Source organism: Gobio gobio (genome assembly GCF_949357685.1).
Source record: "Gobio gobio genome assembly, chromosome: 1".
Lineage (NCBI taxonomy): Eukaryota > Metazoa > Chordata > Actinopteri > Cypriniformes > Gobionidae > Gobio > Gobio gobio.
In genome coordinates, this window is record NC_137097.1 from 9,376,465 (window position 1) to 9,383,680 (window position 7,216).

The window sequence follows — 7,216 nt, forward strand, 5'->3', positions numbered from 1 at the left end:
TTACTGCTCCGCGCTTTTGCTCTATCGCTTCTTTATTTTAGCTCATAATTTCAACTTCAGCAAATCAGCACAGTGCTCAAACGACAAAGCCTGAGTCCAATGATAAAATTAGAAACTCTGTTACTGGATTACTAAACAAAAAGCGGAATATTTAAACCGACCAGCCTCCCACTGCCTTCAGCTTACATTCCGGAGAAGGAAAAACACAGCTGCCTACATTCAAAAGGATAAGAAAATGCCTCTTCTAGAATCTACTTGCTGCACAAACTGCCACAGACTTTTACAAAGGATTGCAGTTCTTGAAACAAAGTTATTTACGGAACCATCCAACCAGACGAATCACACAGCAGAGCTTCATCATGATCGCCCTCTGCACACTGCCGGTGAGTCCCATAAATGTAGTGCTACTCAACATGTAGAGAAACAAGTAACTGATCAACACACTAATCAATGGCACAAACAGGGAGCAAGACCCAAAGGCACTCGAGACATCAGATTGTCACGAGCATCACATATTGCCGCAGTAGCATGCTCTACCCCAGACACAAGGATTGCAAACACTAGTTTTCTACCACCAAATATACATCTTGAAAACAGATTTGAAGTGCTAATGAATGTGGGTGAGGAATCCCCAAACGTGATGAATGTGACTGAACACAGATCGAATCAGCCCGCAGCTAACACTGATGCTAACAGGCGCTCAAGGTCGAGCAGACAGCGGCCCTCAGCTCAGAGCGCAGCCGAGCCCAGGACTCTGATAGTGGGCGACTCAACAATCAGAAACATTAGCAGCAGGGATACAACTACATGCTGCCTTCCACAAGCAACAGTTTCTGATGTAAACAGGGAACTTAAGAACATTCTGATGAAACATAAGACTGCAAATCGACTTATCATTCATGTGGGAAAGAACGATATTCAGAGAGAGGAGTCAGAACTCCTTAAGAGGGATTTTAATGAACTTTTTGAAACACTAAGAAAACTGAAAGTTCAGCCGTTCATCAGTGGACCACTTCCAGCAAAAGGAACAAATAGGTTCTCACGGCTACTTGGGCTTAATACATGGCTGCAAAAAACCTGCAACATGAAGGGAGTGAACTTTATCGACAACTTTAATCTCTTCTGGAGTCAGAGACAACTGTTTACATCAAATGGCCTCCACCCAAACAAACTCGGTGCAAGAGTACTAAAGGACAATATTTTTTTTCCCCTTCATCATCCTTCAGCTGTGTGTGCTAACACACTCAACCTGGATGGCACACACACTCCAGTAGAGTATGGACGATCACAGGACTTCATTTCAGCATCTGAATGGGTATGCGGTTGATACACCCCACAAGGACAATGATAACACCACGCAGCCACAACAACCACTTCTCATGGACACACTCCCAGCAGAGCCCCGCCCTCAGAGCTCACCACAGACACACTGTGACGGATTAGAACTGCTCCAAGTGACACAGATCGAGGCACTAAACAGTAACATCTCAGCCCATACTGTGGAGTCTGTGGAGGCACTGGTAAAAATGGGGACCATCAGGGGTGAGACTGGTGAACTTTTACACCTTATGTGTGGTCTGAGCAACAAGCTGGAAGAAATGTCTAAAGCCGCGTTTCCACCGAAATTACCCGGAACTATTTGTACCAGGAACTTTTTTCCCAGGAACTTTTTCTCCCCCAGACCTGCTACAATCTGCGTTTCCACCGCGGTCTAAAGTACCGGGGAGATTAGGCAAATTAGTCCGGTGACGTGGGAATGCGCGCGACTGCTTCTCCCAGTTACCGACGGACAGTAATCACTTTTGCGCGATACTGTCTGCAACAATAACAAGTGTAGGAGATGCAAGCAGCGCTGCTTTTGCTGATTATGTACACACATTACCAACACTGTTTATTTAAACGTGCACTTTCACCTGGTTTGACCATTTTAATGCAAAATGGGATGATGGGCAATCCAAAATCTGAATGTGTTGTAATAGCTCAATTCCAAAACAAAACATTTTCTATAAAAGGATAATGAGGTTTCAGTCATGACAGATGTGTGAAAAGTTAATTGAATGAAAACAATAGACTGAATTAAGCAGTTGAAAGATTAGGTACTAGACTGCAAGTATTTTATTTTTTATCACAATAACATCTCTTAACATTCAGAAATGTCTAAGTCACTCCATGAACTGGACGATAACATATTGCAGCCTCCGGTAACACCAGAGAAACAGCCCCCCTCACCAGACATGTTATTCCTCTCTACAGCATCCCCGTTTCTGCGTCGATCCCCAAAACCACCAAAGACTGTGGGCCCAGCTCGCTCTGCCCCTCCTCCTGTGAGATTTCTCCGGTCACAACGCCAGGGCACACACCCTCCTCCATCTGCACCAAAAACAACTGATACCAGCTCTCAGTGACGTGTTCTGGGTCCTCGCAACTTCAACAGCAACCTTATCAAATGTTTACAAAACAAGCGGGAACCCATTGTGCCTGTCTCTGTCCCTATTTCTGTTCTGTTACGTGATAGAAAGACTAAGACCTTCTCAGGCCGTATGGCAAACCCATCTAATCTGCGGCCTGTTACTTGTCAAACTAAGATTACTGTGGGGGAAAAAATTAAAATGAATACTATTAAGTTAGCACTTTTAAACATCCGTTCCATTAAAAACAAATAATTTCTAGTCAACGACTTAATAACCACAAACAACCTAGATTTTTTGCTTCTAAATGAAACGTGGCTAGAAGACAGCTGCAGTGCAACAGTCCTCAATGAAACAGCCCCTCCTAACTTTACTTTTATGAGTGTCTGCAGAATGGTTAAGAGAGGGGGAGGTCTAGCTGCTCTTTTTAAAGATGTCTTTCAATGTAAGCAAGTATCTTTTGGTGACTATTTGTCTCTAGAATATCTGGGCATTGTGCTAAAAGGTGCTCCACGCATTCTGCTTATCATTATTTACAGGCCTCCAAAATATTGCCCAGCTTTTATTGATGACTTTACAGAGCTGTTATCAGCAATCTCATCTGAGTATGACTGTTTTGCTATTGCTGGGGATTTTAACATTCACATTGACAATCCCGAATCCAGTAGACACACTCTAGATTTACTCATCAGTAAGGGTCTAAACATTTCATCAATAGTTATTAAGGATGTAGCACTGTCTGATCATTTCTGTATTTTCTTTGATATATCAATCTCTCCTGCCATTGAAACTAGATCTGTCTCTGTCAAAAAGAGATGCTTAAATGAGAACACTAGTGTGCTGTTTATGAAGGCTATATCTCTAACACCAAGCATATCTGCAGACATATCTGTTGATCTTCTCATTGACTCTTTTAACTCAAAAGTTAAGAGTGTAATTGATGATATTGCTCCTGTGAAAGTCAGAAAAAAGAGTGGCAAACAAAAAGCACCATGGAGAAACTCAACAGCAGTGCAATTAATGAAAAGACAATGCAGGAAAGATGAGCGCATGTCGCGAAAGACAAAACTTGTAGTCCATTACAACATCTATAAAGACAGTCTTCGGGCTTTCAATATGGAACTAGGCAAAGCTAGACAGACCTTCTTTTCAAATATTATAAACAGAAACATAAACAACACGCACACTCTTTTTGCTACTGTAGAGAGACTAACAAACCCTCCGAGTCACATTCCCAATGAAATGCTCTCAGACAGCAAATGTAGTGAGTTTGCTTTCTTCTTCTCCGAGAAAATCAATAATATCAGAAATGCGATCAGCACATCCTTGAGTTGCTCTGGGGTGAGTCAGATCAGACCACAAACTATGACTGATTTCGAAGCAATTGATGGTAAAATTTTAGAAGAAACGGTACAGCACCTAAAAACATCAACCTGCGCACTTGACACACTCCCCACTTCTTTTTTCAAAAGTGTGTTTAACTGTTTAGAAGCAGATCTCCTAGAAGTGGTAAACGCCTCACTTCTTTCTGGGACTTTTCCAAACTCCCTTAAAACCGCAATAGTTAAGCCTCTCCTGAAAAAAAGAAATCTGGATAGCTCCATACTGAGCAACTACAGACCAATCGCAAATCTTCCGTTCATAGGCAAGGTCATTGAAAAAGTTGTTTTAAGTCAGCTGAACAAATTCTTGAACTCAAACGGACACTTTGACAATTTTCAATCTGGTTTCCGACCGCATCACAGCACAGAGACAGCGCTCATAAAGATAATAAATGATATTCGCCTCAATACAGTGTAAGAATATAAAGAACCAGGCCAGACTGTCTGGATGAGTAACTTTCAGAAAGACTGTCTGAAAATGAATGAACATCTGAATCCACACATACAATCATCACCCTCATCTGAGACAACGTCCCACTGAGTGAATCAACTGAGAATGGCTTCATATGCATGTATTTACCTTGTCCCAAACATCCCCCAAGCTCTTAATCTCCTCTCCTGGGAGATCACAATAGATTTTGGGTATATTTCAATGTCACTTCTCACTATACAATATTATATGTGTTTAGTATCGTTTGAAATGTCTCAGTGCGAATGGTACAAAAATCTCATAAGCACAGAAATACAAAAGAAGTTAATAAGAGTTTTTAGAGTTTAGAGGTATTTTACTTATGGTGGTGGGTGTGTTGATGATCTGGTCTGAGTTATTTAAAGCGATGCAGCGATGAGTTCGGGGCTGAATACTATTAACAAGGTCGGCCCGTAACACAGAAAACGCTCTGTGTTACGTAATATTCAAAAGGTCAGGAAATATTTCACTCTTTAAGCTATTTCGGAATATTTGATGTTATTATCTTTGAATTGATTATGTATTTGGCATTATACATTTACCTGACTGTTAATAAAATTGTTACATTTTGATCCTTTCTGAATTACTCTGTAATTATTAACTATTTCCAGAAAGGAACGATATAATTGCACTAAAGGGTTAAAATGACTAAATGTATGGTTAACTATTAGATATAAATGACTAAAACAACCAATTGGCATTCTCTTCTAAATTCGACAAATATGATAAATGGAGTCAGATAGAGAATATTATAATTAAATCCATTTTGCCCAGCTGAAACACGAACGCGCAAACGGCCTTCGAGGCCGAATACAGGCAAAACATCAATTCTGGTACTACTCGACCTCAGTGCTGCATTCGACACTGTTGACCACAACATACTTCTTGACAGGCTAGAAAATTGGGTTGGGCTTTCCGGAATGGTCCTCAAATGGTTCAGGTCATACTTAGAAGGTAGAGGTTATTATGTGAGTATAGGTGACCATAAGTCTGAGTGGACATCCATGACATGCGGAGTCCCACAAGGGTCAATTCTTGCACCACTACTATTCAACCTGTATATGCTGCCACTCTGCCAAATAATGAAAAATAACAAAATGGCTTACCACAGCTATGCTGACGACACCCAGATCTACTTAGCCCTATCACCTAATGACTACAGCCCCATTGACTCTCTATGTAAATGCATTGATGAAGTTAACAGTTGGATGTGCCAAAACTTTCTTCAGTTAAACAAAGACAAAACTGAAATCACTACATTTGGAAACAAAGATGAAATTCTCAAGGTGAACGCATATTTGAGGCTAAAGGTCTAAAATCAAAAAATCAAGTCAGGAATCTTGGTGTGATTTTGGAGTCAGACCTGAGTTTCAGTTGTCATGTCAAAGCAATAACCAAATCAGCCTACTATCATCTCAAAAATATTGCAAGAATTAGATGCTTTTTTTCCAGACAAGACTTAGAGAAACTCGTTCATGCTTTTATCACCAGCAGGGTGGACTATTGTAATGGTCTTCTCACTGGCCTTCCCAAAAAGACCATTAGAAAGCTGCAGCTCATACAGAACTGCTGCCATGATCCTGAGCAGAACCAGAAAATATAACCATATCACACCAGTCCTCAGGTCTTTACACTGGCTTCCAGTTACATTTAGGATCGATTTTAAAGTATTATTACTTGTATATAAGTCACTCAATGGCCTAGGACCTCAATACATTGCAGATATGCTGATAGAATGCAAACCTTACAGATCACTCAGATCATCAGGATCAAGCCAGTTAGAAATACCAAAAGTTCACTCAAAGCAAGGAGAGTCTTTTTTTATGAAAGTGACCATTAAAATGGGGTAATATATAAATATAGGCTAATATGCTTTTGTTTTTATTTTCATTTTTAGTTTAGTGAATTTAAAAACAAAATTATTATTTGTAAACCTCCAATTTGCACATAATATAGCCTACATAATATTGCACATAATATAGTCCTCGTCCTGCTCGATCTATCTGCGGCCTTTGACACAGTCAATCATCAGATTCTTCTGTCCACCCTCTCATCACTGGGCATCACAGGGACTCCACTCCTTTGGTTTGAGTCTTATCTCACAGGGAGGTCTTTCAAGGTTGCCTGGAGAGGAGAGGAATCCCAAGCACATCAACTGACCACTGGGGTTCCCCAGGGCTCAGTGCTTGGTCCTCTCCTTTTCTCCATCTACACTACTTCATTGGGACCGATCATTCAGGCACATGGCTTCTCATACCACTGCTATGCTGATGACACTCAGCTCTACCTTTCATTTCACCCAGACAACCTCACAGTAGCTGCACGGATCTCCAGCTGTCTGGCTGACATCTCTGCATGGATGAGAAAACATCACCTGCAGCTTAACCTGGCAAAGACTGAGTTTCTCATCTTCCCCGCCAGTCCCACCATACAACATGACTTCACCATCCAGTTAGGTACATCCTTGATTTCCCCATCAAAGTCAGTCAGAAATCTTGGAGTAACATTTGATGACCAGCTGTCCTGCAGAGAACACATTTCTAAGACAGCTCGCTCATGCTGGTTTGCACTCCTCAACATCAGGAAGATTAGACCGTTCCTAACAGAGCACGCAACACAGCTTCTGGTCCAGGCCCTGGTTATTTCTAGACTTAACTACTGCAATGTGCTTCTGGTTGGACTCCCCTCTTGTGCGATCCAATCACTTCGAATGATCCAGAATGCAGCAGCACGTCTTGTCTTCAACGAGCCCAAAAGGACCCAAGTCACACCACTCTTCATCTCCCTGCACTGGCTACCACTCGCTGCTCGCATCAAGTTTAAGGCGCTGACGCTTGCATACAGATCCACCACAAGCTCAGCTCCTGCTTACTTTGACTCCATTCTACAAATCCACACCCCCACCAGAAGCCTTCGCTCAGCTAAGGAACAACGGCTTGTGGTACCATCACAGAAAG